This window comes from Falco peregrinus, chromosome 6 (assembly GCF_023634155.1).
Source record: "Falco peregrinus isolate bFalPer1 chromosome 6, bFalPer1.pri, whole genome shotgun sequence".
NCBI classification, from domain to species: Eukaryota; Metazoa; Chordata; class Aves; order Falconiformes; family Falconidae; genus Falco; species Falco peregrinus.
In genome coordinates, this window is record NC_073726.1 from 92,516,237 (window position 1) to 92,535,469 (window position 19,233).

Genomic DNA, 19,233 nt, shown 5'->3' on the forward strand with positions numbered 1-19,233 from the left:
CCTGCCTGCCACCCTGGGCCCTGCAGGCTCCCTCGAGGCCCTGGGGGCTGCCACGCCGCACTCTGGCACCACCCTCCGCTGGGCCCCCCAGCCCTGAGGCCGAGTGTCCTGCTCACTCCCCTTCCCTGCCCCGCACCTGGGGCACATTTCCACCTCTGTGCATGCATGGGGGGGCCCCGCAGTGCCCCTTCCCACACGGCTCCCTCCAAGACTCCCTCCGCAGCCCACAACACCCTGCAGCACAGCCGCTGTCACCACCAGCGCGTGCGTGGGGAGCCCGCGGTAACTTCCATCTCCCCCCCACATACTGGCTACACGAGGTCTCCACAGCCAACTGTGCTACCCACAGGACCAGCCGTACCCCAGGGAGGCATAGTGGCTCTGTGTATCCCGTTCCTCCCTCTCGCCCTGCACCTAGCTCCACATGCTGCTCCCTGCTGCAGCCCTCCGGCAGGAAACTCTACATCGCGTTATACAGACGTGAACAGTCCATAGGTATGAACATAACCCAATTATGCACGTGAAACTGTATCATTAGTTTCCCATTAAACAAAATCACATCCCATCATGCCACCTTTCCCCTGTCCTAATCCCCTGTTTAGCATCTTCACAACACTATTAAACTCAACAAAGAGGCACCATCGTGTCCATCTCTCCCAGTAAGAACATGGTGTCAATGACTGCGCTCCTTCCTCTTCAAACAAACGCCTCCACTGTCTCATGCCCGGTGGTGCATGTGCACATTTTGTCCCACCACAGTGAAACATCCCAAAACACGAGTGGAGGATTTACTGCTAGACTGCAACAGCTCGTTATGGATCCTGCAACACAATCCGTGCTTTGTCTGCCAAACCACACCAAAGGCACATCCACACGTACACTGGGCACACAGGTATTCCATTACACCGTCCCATCGCCTCTGCCATGAGCATCTTGGACTGTTGGCAAACTTGCCCCTACCTGCACAAGCAGCCCCCGACTGCCCACCTCCTGTTGCCAGCACCTCAACGCTGAGATATCAAGCTCTGCCACCCTGTCTGCGTGCCTTTCACCACTGCATGCTCCAGCATGGTCCTGCAACACATGTGCAGCCACTGCACGGCACCAACCACTTATCACGTGCATGTCCATCCCGCCTTGCCAGCAAAGACTACACTGTACATCCCAAAATGCTGTTGCATTTCCTTCTTGCATGTATAGAAATCCCACTAACCCTCCAGCTGGCCGTGGTATGCACGTGTGTGCTACCCCTGCCTGTATACCTTTGCTTGAGTGATGATGATGCCATCATTTATCTCAGATCCACGGAGGAAAAGTGGTAGGCAAGAGCCACACTACTATTCCACAGATGCTATCCATCCTCCACACAGATCAAGTGTAGCAGAATATCCAGCACTACAGAAACATCAGGTGGATAGCACACCACCAAACTCCCGCAGACCCCTGCAGGACTTTTCATTCCCCCTTTTGTGTGCTGACAGCCATAATCCTCTCTAATAGGAGCCAGATGGATGGCCATGCCAAATTCCCATGCCAAGCAGCCTGGCCTCAAGCAGTGACCGCCGCACTCTGCGCGTACCTCTTTGGTTGGTTTGGCGAGAGGTGGCGAGAGGTACGAAGCAGGCAAAGACCCTGCAAAGGCAGTTAGTTACTGGGGCTGTCTCTACAGGTGCTCCCTGATGCTCTTGCTGGCAAGGTTGTATCTGCAGAAGGCCGTTTGCTACGTGCAACACGTACCCCGAGCCTCAGCCACTGAAGCATCAAGCTTCCCAACCAGCCACTGCTTCCTTAAATCTGTCTCTGTACAGCACCTGAACACATTTTTATCATGAGTGCCTCCAAGCTTCCCCACCTCACCTCCATCTCCTTTTTCTCTGTAAGTTGAGGTTTCTCAGTCTGCAGAAGCCTTAACTTTCACTCTCAAAAAATCCATGCAGGATGTAAGTGATTATGATTAAGGTGTTTTTAGTGCTTGTCAGGGCCAAGCAGATTAAATGGATTTTTAAAAAATGAGGCTTCTAAATCTTTTCCTTTGATGATCACAATGTGAGATACATTTCCAGCTGTTTGGCTGCTTTAAATGTGGGAGTTGCCTACCTTACTGTGGTTTGCTCGCTTACCTGGTTTAACTGAATTTTCTGAGTTCATAGCTCTTGGCTTCGAAGCAATTACAGCTAGACCCGTGGAATATAATCTTCCCTACCTGCTGATGGGCATCAGTGCCCCAAACAAGCCCACAGCACGCTTCTGTGGGGAAAACGCCTGCAACATCGCTTCGCTTCAGTGCTGTGCCTGCATTAGGGAAATTCAAACTAACCAGACGACCCTCCCCACACCCCTGCCCGGTTCTGCTTCCAAGGACAACTGGGCAAAGCGGTCTCTGTACCCCCCACAGCAATGCTGGCGTGGCCTCTGAATTATTTCTGTAGGTTTGTGTGTGGACTGGGTCACTCAGGGTTCAGGTCCTGCCCCACCTGCCTCCCCTGGCCAGGCTTTTATCAGGCCCGCAGCCCTTTCTCGGTTTCACTTTCGACAGAGACATGTTTCTCCAATGTAACAAGAAGAGCAAAGTGGGACATTGTTTCACCGTGGTACTCAGTCCCTGTTTTCACTCAGACGCAGGTGGAGGTGAGAAACTCTGGTCCGCGCTATTTTGTTGTTGCCAGGTGTGGGAGTCTGGGGCCAGGGGGAAGGGACTCCAGAGCATTTTGGAAATAAGGCAGACTTTCCAGGCCAGCGTGAACTGTGTATGTAGGACACAGATAACAGACTATAATCATGACTTGCTGCTGCTGCAGACAATGTGATCCTAAAGGTCAGTTTATGGTCTCTCTGTTTATTTTTCGTTAGCTCCTTTCATGTCCAACAACAAAGCACAGGTGTTAATGGTTCAGATGCCAGATGTGATGCTTCCACTGCATTGTTTCATTTGGGATCCAGGATACAGACATACTTCTGTTTTACTCTTCATTCTTGCTGTTCTTCTGACTGAGGGTTTGCTCTAGCCTGACTGTAATATTTGTTTTGTCAGGTTACATGCAACTAGCAATGTTAAAAATATCTTTCAGTATCTTTATTAAACTGGTATAATCCAATGTATTCACAAACATGGTGCTGTTCCTCAAAGGCTGCAGGTACACTTCACCTTTTCCTTTAACCTGGTTTTGACATTCCATTTGTAGCTAATGTGAACGGACTTAACCCTCATCTTTTCTATTCAGCAGCCCTGTAGGCTCTCCTGATCATACTGGTGCTTGCCATGACTCTGAGTCAAGGTCTTACAGCTTCTGCCAGGTAACCTTGAAGATCTCAGGATTTCTGAGAAGCCTTGCCTTTTGATTTTCTTTAGCGAGGCAGAGAATTTTGCCTTAGACCATTCTGAGTGTGGAGGGGTACCAAACTCCCAGATAAGTAACTTTTACTTTGAAATTAGTAAGAGACTGGTCCCAACTTTCACTCGGTGTCCGGTTATTGTCCCAGAGTCTGTCCCTTCAACCCTCCTCCCTCCCATTTTAAATTGTCTTGTGAGAATCCTGTCCCCTCAACACCAGCCAAAGCAATTGTCCTGAATTCTGCAAGTTTTCCTCAACACCACAAAGCTCTTTCCTCTGCCTGAGGTACTCTTCTGCACTTCCAGACTTCTGCAAAATCTCCGTGGCAAGCTAAGTGAATCTAATCCATTTTCATTGTTGCTTTCTTCATCCTGCCCCCACCCCTTTTTTTGCTTGTTTGTTTTTTGTTTGTTTGTTTTTCTAACAGAGAAGTGTGAGCTTATTTGTTTAGCACAACGGCAGTGTCTTTGCTTTGGTGTCAGACATGGAAGAAAACAACACGAGAAATAGTCTCCTCCTCTTGTGGACAAGAGACCAGAGCCTCTCCTGTCATGTCCAAAAAGCTGCTCCTGCAGCAAACAAATGCCACTGCAACGAGAGGCAGAGAGACTTGCACACAGAGAATTTGGGAGTATACAACCAGAATGAGATAAAGAACCACTGAACAGACCACGTGATGCTTCTTTTTTGAGAACAACATTCCAGCGTCAATGGAGGATCCAGTCTCTCTAATGGGCACCTAGGTGAGGACTTCCCATATGCCAGCATGACTCTGCATCTACTTCCCGTCAGAAGAACGGCAGTTCAGGCTTCGCTCGGCACTCATCATGAGCCTCATCTCCTGTTCTGCCAGGAGGAGGGGGCAGGGTGAATGGTGCGGCCGTGCAGCCAGAGCCACACCGCACAGGCACAGTGCATGAGGCAGTGCTAGTGGCAGAGCACTGAGGCAGGGGGAGAGATAGAGCAGATTGGGGATTGCTCATCCCCCTGTAAATCTGAACAGCCGATCTCCATCTCTGTATGCTTTGCTAGTTTGCTTGCTTTAAAAACATCATGTACTTGGTACTGATGCCTATAGCTAAGATTACTTGATATTTTCCATCACAAGTCCGTTTTCAGTTTCTCAGAACTTTGCCAGACCTCAGACATTCAGACCTGAATTTTCCATGTTTACCTTCACCTTTTTTTTTCTGAAGATGGAGGCACTTACTAAGATGTAAGAAACAAATACTATTTTGCAATTGTAAAAATACTACTTTGCAACATTATCAGTCTTTTAACACAGAATTTTGTATATCATGAATAACGAAAGCTGGAAGAAATACTCAGAAGTTAAGGATGCTTATTAGTTAGCAGTTTCAGGTTCCCACTTCCCTGAAGTGCCTCAGAGATGCCCTGCTCCCCTGCTCACGAAACAAACAGTTGGATCCAGCCAGAGAAGCAGCAAGTGGTCTCAGAGGGACCGTAATAACAGCCTGGTGGTTCGAGCTGCCCCGACTGCAATCCTGTGATACCTATTTTTGCATCCTGTATTAACGCTTGTGCATGCTGGCAAGAATCACTAACACTGAAACACATCTCTTGAGCTCAGTAAGCAGAGATACTGAAAAAACAGGCTGGGACAGAATTCTCCTTCATCTCCTACCTCCAGCTGGATCTGGGAGAGGCGTTTCCAGCACTGCACCCAGCAACAGCTGTGCTACAGGGAACAGCACAAATTAGCCTGGAGGCTGTATGTCCCATTCAAGGGGGTTCAAACCCCACTGCTGCTGAGCAGAGCTGATGGACTTGGATTTGCTCAAGAGAAGGATGTACAAGACTCAAATCTCATTAAGTCACCTTGGGCTCCAAAGCAGCCAGAGGTTTGCAAAGCATCGAGAGCCCTGAGTGCCTGGAGGCAGTTTTCTCTTGCCTGTAACAGGGAACAACCAGCTGGGTAACTTTGGGGCTGTGCTGTAACCAAGTCACACACTGGGTCCTGCTCAGAGGTGAAGTGCTCCGGGAGGGGTCTTGCTTTGTGCCACACATGTCCATGTTTCACCAAGTTGCTGGCTCCTAGCTTTGTGACACCGGGACTCGCATGGCAAGCTCCTATTTAAAAAAATAAATAATTGGGGCCAATGTTTAAGCACCTTTCTTACTGCAGGTCAGCAGGATGCTCTGGAGCCGTGGTTGGAGGGGCCGTGGGGTTTTTCCCTTCCTCCACCATGTAGGCAACAGAATCTGCTTTGAGAGCGAGGGGAGCCCGCAGGCGCCTGGTGGCAGAAGCGGCCACCACGGCGAGGGTCTGCGTAAAGCCCACCTGGAGCCGCAGCCATGGCCCCCCTGCCCGCTGTGCCCCTGCCCCCCCTCCCCAAGGCCTGCAGGGCCCGGGCCCCGGGCAGCCGCACCCCACCGAGCTGCCCGCATCCCATAATAGTTCACAAAGGCAAGTCCATCCCATAATAGCCACCCACGGGAAATGCTCCATAGCAACCACCCCCCCCACACCACAACCACCCCACCCCCATCTCCTCACCGTGGAGCAGCCATCCCATAATACCCTGCCGGATTTATTGGTTGGGGCTGTGTGGGGGTGGGGGGCACCGGGCTGGGGGTGTCCCCCGGGGCACGAGCAGGAAGGCCGGGCTGAGGGCTGTGGCCCCTGCCACTGCCATCCCATAATAACCCCCCACCCCCGCTCTGTCTGCTGCATCCCATAATATTTCCCAGGGCGGCAGCCCCGCCGTCGGTACAGACACATCCCATAATAGTCGCCCGGTCACACACGCGGTGGGAATGGTGCCATCCCATAATACTCGCTCCCCTCACGCCGGCTGCGGCAGGCCCTGCCATCCCATAATACCCCCACCCTCCACCCCCTCCCCCGATGGGGCATCCTCATCCCATAATACTCTCCCGGCGGCAGGAGGGCCTGCCATCCCATAATACTCCCCGCCACCCACCTGCCCCCCTCCGGTCGCGGGAGGCCTCGCCATCCCATAATAGTCGCGGCTCACCCTCCCCCGCTGTAAATGCCTCGCCATCCCATAATACCCACCGCTTGCCACCTCCCCCCCCGCCCTCCCTCGGGCCTCGCCATCCCATAATAGCCGCGGCTGAGGCCTGACCCTGCGGGCCAGAGCTCGGCAGCCGGCTGGGCGCCCCGCGCCGTCTCCCGCCGCCACCGGCCCACCTCGCCCGGGCCCCCGTGCCCCGCTGGGCTCCCGAGCCTGCCGCCATCCCGGGGCCTGCTGCCTGCCCCGGGCCCTGCTGCCTGCCCCGGGCCCTGCCAGCATCCCTGGCCTCGCCGCCTGCCCCTGGGTCAGCCTCGCCTCCGGGCATTGCTGCCTGCCCCAGGCCCACCCCCTCGCAGCCATCCTGGGCCTCCTGTGGTCCCTGGGCTCTGCTGCCAGCCCCGGCCCTCCCAGGCCACCCACCTCAGCCCCGCGCCCTCCCGGAGCCTCACCGGGGGTCCCACAGCCCACGCTGGGCCCTGCTCAGCCCTCGCACCCACTGCCCCAGCCCTGCGCTGCCAGCCCTTGGCCTCCCTCAAGTCAGCAGAAAAGCACAAAGCTGGAGCGAGTGCCATGCTGTGCCACGGCCATGTGCCTGCGCCAGGTCTGGATGGAGACCCTGGGGCACAGCGGGGACCCGGCTTACCATACTGCTGTTGGGAAGGCCTCTTGCCACCGCGGGCCGTGTTTCAGTGAGCTCGTGGAAAGCTTTGCTATCCACTTGCAGCTCCCTTGCCACATGGCTGCTGCTGTGGAAGATAACTCGTCTTGCCCTCCACTGATGCGAGTGTATTTTACTTCTGAAAACGAGTTTTTACCGTTGTCTTTGGGTTTTGTTTTCAGCCTCAGCACTTCTCTTGTGCCCCTGTTGTACTTAATGTTTATTATGGGCTTATGGGAGTTTTTCCCAGCTGCTTGGTGGTTTTACTGGACATGCTTGCCACCCACCCTTCCTGGTGCGGCTCAGCACTTGAATCGTTTACTTCATATTAAAGCCGGCCAAAGTGCCCCGATACCTAAGGGAGGAACAGAACGTGTAAACTCCCAAAGCTGAAATAACAGCACATAAAAGGATTGTATGTGGAAAAGAACCAAGAAAACATAATTTCCCACCCTGAACGGCAGCTCCAAAATATCTAGGCAAGCTGGGAAAAGGTAACATGCGGTGGTGGCACAGTGGAGTGTTTCCTTGGCGCTAAGCAGGGTGGGACGCAGCGAAGGTGCCTGCATCCATTCACTCGGATCCCGGCAGAACATGCACAGGGCTGAGGTTTTTCAAGCAGGAGCAGCAGCAGCAAGTTTGGGTGCTGGTGCAAGGAAAGGCAGGAAGGGCTCTGTTTTCCCAGTGAGAAATCCGCTGCAGCTGTGTCAGGGGGAAGGCTCTCTCCATCAGGCCTCATCCCAGTGAAACCAGACAGGGTCTGCTGGCAGTGGGCCCGCAGCCGTGTGCCCAGAGGCAACCCCAGTGCCAGTCACCATCACTGGCAGTGCTGGCAAGGTGTGGTCCCTTTGTCTGGTGGCTTTCTGGCGGCGGATGCAGGAGCCCCCTTTGCAAACGCCGTGTTTTACAGGGAGTCCCCCTGTGGCCGATCTGTTAACAGGGAAAGCAACTGCAGGGCAGCGCAAGGCGACGGAGGATGCAGCCGGCAAAGTGCCGCGTGTTTTCTTCTGCCTGTCATGCATTTTGTTCACAGACAGTCTTCTGGCATCGGCTAGAAACAAGCAAGTGAACGCATGTGGCACTCCACGGTCTTGGAGAAGGAGCTCTGGACTCAGAGCCTGGAAGCACTGAGTCCTTTTGACAGTCCTTCCCAGTCACTGTTTTTCACGTTTCTGTGCACTTGGGCACCCACTAAGTAGGTCTCCAGTCTGCGTCCTTGGGAAGATAGCTGTCTTTCGCTGCTTTTGCATAGAGTGATGGAAGGGCCAAGTGAGGTCTGCTGGGCTGAGCCAACACAGAGCTTTAGTCTGCAGCGTATGGTCCGTACTACACCATCTGCATGTGACATGTTTAGATCAATGTTACATCTGTTTAGTAAAACACTGAGAACGCCTAATGCAGAGTAGGAACTTAAAACTGCTCCAAGCCTGGCTTTAATTGGGTAGATCTGTGGTCTGCGCATGCGCTGGCTTTGTGGAAATCTGCCACAGTCTGTCCCCTGGCTGTCCACTACTGGCCTACTGCAGTAGAAGTTGCTCCTCTCTCGTCTCCGGTGTCAGAGCAGAAGATGTGCATGCTCGGTGCCTGCTCCAGTGTGAAGTCCAGCACTTCACGACACAACAGTTGCAGGAGGAGGTCTGAGCTAAGGAAGCTGGTCCGACCTCAGTGGCTGTGCTTGATGCCCCCACCGGGGCATCCCACTTCTCAGGGCCTGCCTGCCCTGCCAACAGCTGTTTCCTCCTCTTCTCTGCATGCCCTCTTTCCTCTCCTCCTGTCCTCCTCAGCTCCCACAGCAGGTCCTGCACCATGCAGCCTTCCTGCTCTTGCACCTGTGATGGAGAAACAGGGCAACTGCTACAACTGCACTGCTGCCCCAGGGAGCAGGAGCTGTATTTCTGCAGGGGCAATAGCTGCTGCTCAGCGCTTGCATGCTGCATGCGGGCACAGGAGGGGCGTTAGCATCCTGGGCAGCGAGCCACACTGGCCTGCAGGCTCTCAGTTTGATTGCAATAAGTGAACAGGTACCTCATCCTTTACTTTTAAGAAGTCACCAAATTTAATTACACCACTCCAAAATGTTCCATCTTAGGTGAGGCTCAAACATGTCCACCTTAGCTGTTTTTAGAGGTGTAACAAGACTGGTTTTAAATGGGTTGATTTACACTGGTGACACTGCTAACAGACCAACCACATTATGAAAAGCCTCAGGTTTGTCCTTCTCCCTTTCCAAAGAAATATTGCAGGCTTTGTGTGTGAAGTAGCTGTTTCCAGCTATCAGGCCTCGTTTCTCCATCTGCCTCGCAATTCACACAAAGCTTCAGAGAAGGCACAATCTATGGCAAAGCAAGTGCTGTATTCCTGCCTTATTCTGAAGTTGCTAGGACAGTGATGTGACTGATCCCAGAGTGACAAGTTCAAACTGCAAATTTTTGCAAGGAGAAAGTTACCAGCAGAGTATGGAATTAGACTGTCTGGGCATTCCTGCTGTAAACTGTTCAGTTGCTTATAACTTCTACAATTGGAGCTGAAATTTTCTTTTCTGGCTGTCTGCCTACATCTGATTTTTTATATTTTTTCCCCTCTTCTTAAATATGGCTTCAGCCTGAACATTTAATCTACTCAGGGAGAAAAAAAAGTAGAGAAAAACATTCTGCTTCAGACCGTTAAAGTGTACGTTAAAAAGAACAGCCCTTTACTATGAACAACTCCCAACTGCGTCGGAAGAGGAAGCTGAAGCCTATGAAGGAGAGCTGTCCTCACATCAGAGCTATGCTACTCACTATACCTTGAAACATTCATGTGAATTTTTTACAAATTATTAGCCTTTAAAAAAAACCCCACAACAAACCAAACGCAAAGCCGGTTCACACAGGCTCTGTAGGCACACTTCAGATTTTCCCTGTGCAGTTCTTCAAAGATCCACCATCCCTGACCACTTTCTCACAAAGGTGGGGTAAGCGTGCATACGTGCATGTCGTAGGGCTGGGGGAAAAGATCCCTGTCTTCTGCAACCACTGCTCTGCCTGAGCTGCCAGCGCAAGCACCCGGCCGACTGCTCTGGGCCAGCCAGGGTGAAGGAGGAGCAGGTACTCGAGTGCAAGGAAGACAAGTCCCTTGGGGAAGGGAAGCATGGAGGATAGATGAGGGTGAGGTGCCTAATGACATTAGGACTGGTGCAGGGATTAAGACAGAAGGAGTTACTGGAAACTGAAGGGGTGGAAATGGGAGAAAAGAACCTTGACTGGCTGAGTAACACAACTAGATTGAAAATCAGAGTATGTGGGGTTAAAAATAATCAAGATTGATAGCTGTAGTGGGAAACAGGGCCTAGAGAAAGGGAAGACTAAGACAAGTTGAACAAGCAAGATATTCTTGGGAGCTGTGGAAAAAGCAGGAGCAAGGAGCCAGTGAAACGAGGAGAAAAGGGGGAGCTAAATGCAGTGGGAAGGGTGTAACAACACTGGACTTGGTGGTAGGAAAGAACAAACTGTGATAGGCTCATTAAGGAACCAAAGAGCAGGAAGAGCACTCAGATAACAGAGCAAAGAGATTTGTGGCGGAAGGATGGGCAGGGAGCTAGTCAAGCAGACACCAGTATCTATCCTGTTCTAGTGGCATAAGCAAACCCTCAGGTTCCTGCATCTCATCCCTGAGTCATGATTCAGGAATGCTGAGGCTGGCGGCACTGCTACCATGAAGCACTAAAGGAGAGAAGGAAAATGAAGAAAGAGTAAGATGGAGTGGATTCTACAACAGCTTCTGAGCTGCCATTCTCCACGTGGAAGAACACAAATGAGTTACTCCAGAAAAAGGTCTGCTCCTTCGCCAGCTGATAAATGACATCCTGAGACTGTCTTATGGGCAAAAGAGCATCCCGCCTGGTCCCCATATACTCATCCACTCCCTCGCCAGACTCCTTGGTAATGTCACAGAGACTGAACTGAATGAATGGAAGACTCATCTGTCTCAAAGTCTTTGGTTAACAAATTCTAGACTCCCTCCCACCCCCTGGGCAGGGGGACACTAGCAGACCAGAGAGAAAGCTCTTTATGTAGAAAAGGGGTAAGGTGCTCCCACGGTCTGTGCTGTACCTCTTCTCAATTCATACAGGCTCTGCCCTCTTCCCCTTCCAATTACCGTACCTGCCCTCCACCCTGGCTTACTGCCTAGGCTGTAAGGGGGTTTCACCAGAACTGCTGATGGGGCAGGTGACTGGAATGCCAGAGCTGGATGGGGTCTATCCAAAATCTGTTGAAGGCTGTGATTCTTCTTTACCCATCCTCTTCAAAAACTGTGATGCCATGGAGGACAAAGTGGGACAGGCTGAGAGTGACAGAGCCCTACAAGGTGTGCTGTTCCCAGGTGCGTTTCTCTCTCTGCAACACCACCTGGTATGTTTGTTGACAGATGCAGTCACCTAGACTTGAAGTAGAAACAAGGATGGTATTAAGGAAACCCCAGAGCTGCACATAGGAACAACGTTAGGTGTTAAAGCTTGTCTTCAAGTCTTTGTGTTCCTGTCTTCTTTAAAACAATTCTTTCATCAACAGCCAAATAAACTCCACCAGCCAGCAAAAGGACATCACACCTTACCAACAAAGTTTCCAGTTTACCCTTAATTAGTTGCACGTACAGCCAAGTGGAATCTCTGTAGTTTGTCCCCTTTTATGAACGCTAAGGCTTTTTTTTTTTTTTTTTTTCCTTTTCTTTCTCTCTGCCCCACCTCCTCCTCCCTGGAGAAGCTGCAGCAGCAACAAAATATAAGAAAGCCATGCTGACTTTCCTCGACCAGCTTTCTCTTCAGAATTACAACCTGGGAATCACTTGCTAAGCTATTTGGGGAAGGAACTTGAGATGGATTTGATGCAGGTTTGGTGCAGAACAAGGAGTATCAACTGGCACTCATGAGCTACATGAGATCGGGAAACTGTAAGCGCCAAGTGACTGCAGGTTTGGACACAAGCAAAGCCCCATCTCAGATTCCAAAAGCATCCATCACTGTGGCATGAGTCCAAAGAGCTGACACAAAAGGCTGCTCTGGACATTTTCCCTGGCATCCAAGCACAGAGACAGTGCTACGAAGATCCCATGTTATTGGTAGGGTCACTGCGCTGTCAGCATCTCAAAATGTCCCTCTGGTGCTCTTGCATGAGCATCTTCTCCAGCAGGTCTCAGAGCCTTTCCTGTTCATTTCTGGCTTCATTGTAGTGCAGTATCTGATGTCTCACAGGCAACCCTGGCAAACCGTAAGGCAAGACAGCTACCTGCCACAGCACTCAGCTGCTGCCAGAAGGTCTGCACGGGAAAGAGCAAGAGCTGTCTGTCAGACCCTGGGATCCCCACCCACCACCCTGCTCGGCCTGACAGGGAGGAAAAGCGGTACAAAACTGAGGCAAATCAAACCATCAGTGCTGAGGAGGTTATTTCTCAAGACTAACCACTAACACCGTCTCTGCACTAAACCCAAACTAGCAGGTAACATTTTTTAATTTTATTTTTTTTAAATTGGGGAAGGCTACTTCCTATAGAGGGCTACAGAAGTCAACCCAAGGTCAGAAACAGAAGTGGTGGAAAAGGCAGGCACAATCAGCTTCATCCCATGTTTTGGTGTCTCTGGGAAGTTGCTCTCTCAGCTGAATTATATTCTTGCTGCAAAGTGCTTCAGGTTTTTGGAGAAGAGTGGGGTTTTTTAGTACTTTCAGACTACATGTCTGGAAAATGAGACACGAGGAAGGACAGCATGGAGGGAACAGAGTAGCACAGGGTCAGGTCTGAAGAAAACAAAATGTTCAATTAATTGTATGTATGACAGGGCCCTCCCAAGCTTCAAAACCAGCTCAAGCGATGAGCGTGACCATTTCCCTTTGAAGCATTGATGTCGCCCTGCCTGTGGCAATGATCTACTTATCTGATTGATGATATATTGCTACTGGCAGCTACTCTGAAACAGCTATAGTCAATAAATACCATTTCTACACTAAGTAGCCAGAGCATTTTCGTATTGCTTCTCCTGTAGTTAATTCTTCCTTGTTGAGTAAGTCACAGTGCCTCACCCACCGGCTTTCCTTTCCCTCACTATTAGAAAGTACAAAGTGCAGAATGACAGAACCCGTGTTGCCATTTTGTTGCTCTTACCCTTTTACTTTCTAAATTTCTCATTCGTATTACCTCTGACCTAAGGTGGCATTCTCCCGTTGATTACAGTCGTGGGCTCTTTGGCTAGGTAATAAACTTTGTGCCACCAACCACCAGATCTTACTGGTATTTTTCTGTCACTGTGTTTCTTCCTGACCAATTCCTCATGTCGCTTCCCTCCTCTGGAGGCAGGTCCTTTTGGAGCACCGAGCGTGCGTGTTGGCCATTCAGGTTACGCTCCAGATGCGCAATAAGGCAATCAGGTCAAGGAGAAAACCGCAGATTCCCAGGCCAACAATGAATGCCTTGCCACCTGTTGCAACGCACCCCAAAACCGAGCCAGCCTGTGGCAGCGCTGATCCTTCCCCTGCTTAGAAATTGTCACCAATAATTTCGGCAAGTACTAACAGGGCATCCTTAGGATGGCCGCACATTGCCTGGATTCAGGTCTCCCACAGCATCCCCCTCCCTCGCCGCGCGCCCTCCCCCCCCCCCCCCCGGCTCCACAGCTTGCTGGGCACGCTGCAATGCTTTCAGCAGCTGTACAGCAGCAACTGCTGTCCCTAAGCCATAGCAGCATGTTTCCCCAACACTTCTGGTTGTTTTTTTTTTTTGTAACCTCCCTGTCCCCTCTGAATAGGCTGTAACTGGGGATTTGAGCGCTGCAATTATGCAAATCGTCCCACCGGGTTTTTTGTAATGCTAATTATATCAAATGCATGCTCATCAATGAGAACGCTAATTCCCCTTGCTCATTATCTAGATGTCGCACACTGATATAGAAGCATTTGAAAAAATTAATCTCCTTGCAACACAGTGTTTGTGAACCACTTTCCACTACCTTTGCAGTCCTGCCTCTGCCCCAGAGCCCGCAGATGATGCTGGCCATCAGCACGGGCACCAAATTGTCCCCAAAAGTCACTGCTCCTTTGCTTTGTCCCTTCTTATAAAGGCTCTCGGCAAGACTTTGGTGTTTGATTTGTGGGATTGCTGAGGTCTTGTATTTCTGACTGAAATCAGTAGGAGTGACACAAAGAATGTATACATGCTCTATAGCACTCCGAAAAGTGACATCTGAAGGAATTCAGAACATACATTTTAGCTACCAAGTTTCCTGCCTATAAAATAGTAATAATACCATATCGGCTTATGGGCCTCTTGTGAAAGAAGTTAATTCAAATTTATGAAGCCGTTGGATGCGGGAATGATAAATACTACAGAAAAGCACGAGATGCTCAGTAGCCCTTTTGCAGGATGGAGTTCGGGTACGTGCAGTAAATAGCTGATGGATTTGTATACTAAATGGGGGGGGGGGGGAAGAAGAAAAATGGCAAATAGCTACTTTTTTTCTCTTTCTGTGAGCAGTGTTCTTCCTACACGGCAAACAAAGAAGGGACTTGGTGGGGAAAACAATCTGTCACTGCGTAACCAAGGACAACCGTGACACCTATGCAGAAGGAGCCCACAAGGAGACAGCTCAGCCTGGCACTGCCGAACCCCCGGGCAGGGCTGCGGAGCCCCCTTGGGTGCGTCCTGCCACTGAGTGCCATGCTCCCCGCGGGTGCCAGTTCAGTGTTCGCCGGGCTCTGGCCAGGTAAAGCCCTCACAGAAGGCCCGGGTAGTGCCGGGCAAGGTGACTGTCCCTGCTTCTATGGCTGCCCCTGCTTCTACGGCTGCCCCTGCTTCTACGGCTCTACCCCCCCCAGTCTGCATTTTGCACTGGGGTGCTGCTGTCCTGGTCACAATGTTGGCTCCCCTTCTCTCCCCGCTCCCGGGGAAGAAGTCTCACACCTTTAATTCCTTCCCTTTTACAGATTCTCGCTTTTATTACCATTTTTTAAATAGATGGCCGTTGCCCAGAGGCGGGGAGGACCAGAGCGGGGAGGCAGCGCCGTGCCTTGCTGCGTGACAGCGCCGGGCAATTAACCCTTGAGGGCTGCGGCGCCGGGAACCAGCCCCCCGCCCCCTCGGTCCCTGCCCCCTTGGTCCCCGCTGCCCCCTCCCGGTACTCGTTCCCTCCGCCCCACCCGGTACCCGCTGTCCCCGGCCCGCCCGATACCCACTGCCCCCTCCCGGTACCTGTTCCTTCCGGCCCGCCCGGTACACTCGTCTCCCCGGTACACGCTGCCCCCGCCCGGTACCCGCTGCCCCCTCCCGATACTCGTTCCCCCCGCCCCACCCGGTATCCGCTGCCCCCGGCCCGCCTGGTACCCGCTGCCCCGGTACCCGCTGCCCCCGCCCGGTACCCGCTCCCCCAGCCGCACCCGGTACCCGCTTACCCCGGTACCCGCTCCCTCGGCCCGCCCAGTACTCGCTTCCCCGGTACCCGCTCCCCCAGCCCGCTCCGTACCCGCTCCCCCCGCCCGGTACCCGCTGCTTTGCCCTGCCCCGGCGGCAGCGGCTGCGGGGCCGCCCCGCTGAGCCCTCCCCGGTGCTTCCCCGAGGCGCTGGTGGCGGCGGTCCCTGCGGCGCGGTCCCGCATCGGGCCGGGAGCCCCCCCGGCGGGGGGAGCCGCCGGTGCGGCCCGAGGAGCGCAGCCGCCGCCGGGGGCCGCTGTTGGCCGCGGAGAACGCGAGGCGGGAGCGGCGGGGCCGGGGGCAGGCGCCCGGCTCGGAGTCGAACCCCCGCCGGTAACGGCCCCGGGGCGGGGGGCAGCCGCCTGCGCCACCCGACGTGCAGCCGCTTCCCACCTTGGACCCGCCACCAAGCGCCCCACGTGTGTCCGTGCTGGTGTGCGTGGCCGCTGCGGGACGTGTAGCTGCAGGCGGGTCTCGGGGGGGGGGGGGGGGCTGGGTTTGCAAATTCTTTTTCGTTCGGAATTAAAAAAAAAACCAGCCGCCTGAGAAGAAAGAGAAGGGTGACGGGGGTCCCAGCAGGACCAGCAGCGGCTGCGAGCTGCAGCTGGCCCCCGGCGAGGCCTGCATCAGCGTGTTTTGCCCACCAGGCACGGGGGGCTCCTCGGGGGGCACAGAAGGGGCCGACCCCTGAGGTGTCCCCCTGAAGCTAAGCCAGGCTGTTCCTGCTGTCACACCGTGCTGAGGGTCTGTCATCCGTGTCCATCCCCGATGTGGTGACAGGCTGCTTTATAGCCCAGGGATGTCTGTGCGACTTTTCTCCTTTTTATTTTTCCCCTTTCTTTATTTTTTTTCTTTTCTTTTTTCCACCCAGGGTCAGAAAAGGTCTTTCATCATCACTTTATGGTGAAAAGTTTGATCATTTCCTTTCACCCTGCGTCCTCCTGGAGGAAAGTACTTTCTTGTTCCCTTGTATTTCAGGAACCAAAGTGCAGAGCGACTGCCTGCGCTTGGGAGGGGGCTTGCAGGGCAGGAAGGTGCTACAGCTGGCACGGAAGACTGGGTCACCGCTGCCTTGTCACTCTTACTTAGTGAAATAGGTTAAAGCAGTGATTACTGCATCTGGCTTTAACACATCCAGGCTCCCAAACATCATCAAGCAACATCAGCAGCATGGCAGGTCCTTCGGTGCTGCTGCACTATTTCTTCTTCTTTAGTTTGGGAGCCCTTCGAGACGGCTGTCTCTCTGTGCAAGGTGCTATGCGAGCCCAATTAAAAATGATGATGTGTGCCCCAAGATCTCTTAGAGTGTAACAGCAGAGGCAGTAGGTGAGATGGAAATGTGGGAAGCTGCAAAGAAACCCTGTGATGATTTTGGTCAGCAGAACCTGTGGCGGTACCAGCGCAGCGGCAGCCTGGCCTCTGCTGAGATTCTGTTAGCACTGCAGAAGGCAAGAGTTTGAAGGAAAAGCTTCCAAGAACTCCTGAAATACAGAGCTTTGGCTGCCCGTGCTCAGCACTGGCGCAGCTGGAAGGCAGGCGGGAGTGCCAAGTGTCTTCCAAGCACCAGCAACACCCAGAGGAAACCATAACGAAGAGGCTGAAAACCCGCTTGGGCTATCAGAGCAGCATCTAAAACACAAGGTCAGAGTTTCACACAATTATTTAGGTTGGAAGGACCTCTGGAGGACATCTGTTTCAACTTCCGGCGACTGGGGGGAGCGGCGGGGGGGGGTTAACCTCCCAGGCTCAAAGCGTGAAGAGCTCCACTTGCTCAGGATGTCCGTAACACAAAATTGGAGGGATACATCAAGCGGTGGGAGGCACGCAGCCAGTACGTGGTGGAAGGAATATAACCAGTAAGAAAAACAATTTGAAGGTTAAGTCTGGCTTGTTCTGGGACTTCTGAAACATCTTTTCAATCTGATTTAGAGCACCCAGAGCGTCAGTGGGTTTCTGGAAAGTATAAAATACATTTAAGATCACAATTAATAGCGATAACAATATGTTTCTATACCCTCCAAGTAAGGAACTCTTTCCAGAAGTGGCTGGTGTGTCTGTTGCAGAACAAAATGGGCTTGAAATCCCAACGTAGTGCTGCGTTTTTGCAAATACCCTGTCTGATCCATGCAGAATACACGTCTGTACTCCTTTGCCATCTCTCTGACCTTCACTGGTTTAGTCTTACTTGATAAGAAGATGTTTTTGAATGACACAAAGTGCAGGGAAGCAGCGAATGGCATCTTTTACCCCTGACATACTTAGCAGGAATACTAATACAAGAATTACCACAGTAGGATGTAGAGGGTCAATTATACAGGTTGAAAAGGCTTTGATGAGCTCATATTCCCACCTAACTTTCCTGTCTTGAATACCATTGCTTCACATAGTTCATTCCTGTTGCTTTAAACACATGCTTTAGGGTGGTTCTGTTTTGTAGCAATCGCTGTTGTTGGACACCATCTTACCCTAGGACTTCCCAATTTGTTTGTTTGGCTTTTTTTATATATACTCATTAAACAGAAGCTATAAAGCAAGGTGGTGTGAGTGACTCATTCCACTGAGAGACAATACATGCATATTCTCTATCATTGCGTGATGGGATAAAAAAATCAGGCTAGCAAAGGCAAAAAAACGCAGAAGCAGAAGACTGAGCTCACACTGATTCTCGGTGGCAGACATGATAAATATCCAAAATCCTCTCTAGAATCCAAAGTGGTTAAACCCAGCTAGAATCCTCAAAAATGAAACAAAACCAATTCAAGCTGAAAAAGTTCGAAAACCCAAAGGACAAAACACAACAGCCTGCACTGGGCACACCATTGCCTATATATAACAGTTAAGGAAAGCCTTCAGAAACCCAAAGTCAGGAACTTTTCTGCTGCGTGTAGCATGACCAGCAGCCCCCTTTATTGTTAATCTGGTTGAAGAGATTAATTAAGAGATCAGCTTTTCAGTTATTTATAATTTTGTCAAAATATTTAAGCAAAAATTTCCTCTGCTGGAGGTGGAATATTTATAAAATGTTCCAGGTAAAAATAGTTCTGCTATTTTCAGGAGTGAAACTGTAAGAAAAGATTATGTTTTCTGATGTTCTTTTTGAGAAGTTCTGTGTTGTGTTTTTTGGGGGGATATTGTAACGTTGGCAGAGGAGTAGCCTCTTCCCAAGGAGTGGCGTCTGCCACCTGACATTCTATTCATCCTTGGCACGCTTGCCAAGAGGAGATGGAGCTGGACTCTGCTCGCTGCGGCCCGAGAAACCAGAGGAGTCAACAGCCGTGACTCAAAACAGGGGAGATTCCTGCTGAGCGTTAGGAAAAGCCTCTCCCTGGGGCACGTTCCAGCACTGGAGCGGGCTCCTGGAGAGGTGGAAGAATCTCCATCCTTGGAGGAGCTCAGAAGACACCTGGGCAAGGTGCTGGGCAACCTGAACTGGCTCAGGGTCCCAAGTGCATCCCCCCTGCTCCTGAGCTGTGGCTGTGGGAGCTCGGTGCCAGGTCAGAGACGACGCAGCTGGGGGCTGCCCTTTCCTTCTGCTGACCTTGGGGAGAGTTTCCAGAAAGCTCTGCTGGAGTCTCAGCCAGGGCTGGCCCCCTGCCCCCAGGAGCTGCTCTTAAGCTGGTGCTCTTGCCCTCAGCTCCTGCCTGCACAGTCTTGCCTGTGCCTGACCGTGCGCTGTGTTGATCTGGACCCACGGACGGGCTTCCTGGCTTGACCTGAGACCTGCCATGTTGCGACAGACTCACTGGCAATCGCTGGACTGCAGCTTACCCCGGTTACTGCCCCAGACCCGATCCTGATGATGCTGACTTGAC

At 52.1% G+C, this 19,233-nt stretch overlaps 2 long non-coding RNA genes across 3 annotated transcripts; one reads left to right on the forward strand and one right to left on the reverse strand.

Annotated features, from left to right (window-relative positions):
- Positions 1-33: 33 nt before the first annotated feature.
- Positions 34-5,454, forward strand: LOC114011568 (uncharacterized). The gene is made up of 2 exons (XR_003553513.2): positions 34-2,628; positions 2,851-5,454. It is a non-coding gene; the product is annotated as an uncharacterized LOC114011568 (long non-coding RNA).
- LOC129784823 (uncharacterized) lies at positions 4,489-6,538 on the reverse strand. 2 transcript variants are annotated; one of them, XR_008747946.1, is made up of 2 exons: positions 6,278-6,538; positions 4,489-5,423 (listed from the first exon to the last, which is right to left on the reverse strand). It is a non-coding gene; the product is annotated as an uncharacterized LOC129784823 (long non-coding RNA). The 2 variants fall into 2 exon arrangements; XR_008747947.1 differs by lacking the exon at positions 6,278-6,538 and adding an exon at positions 5,851-6,113.
- Between the last annotated feature and the right edge of the window lie 12,695 nt (positions 6,539-19,233).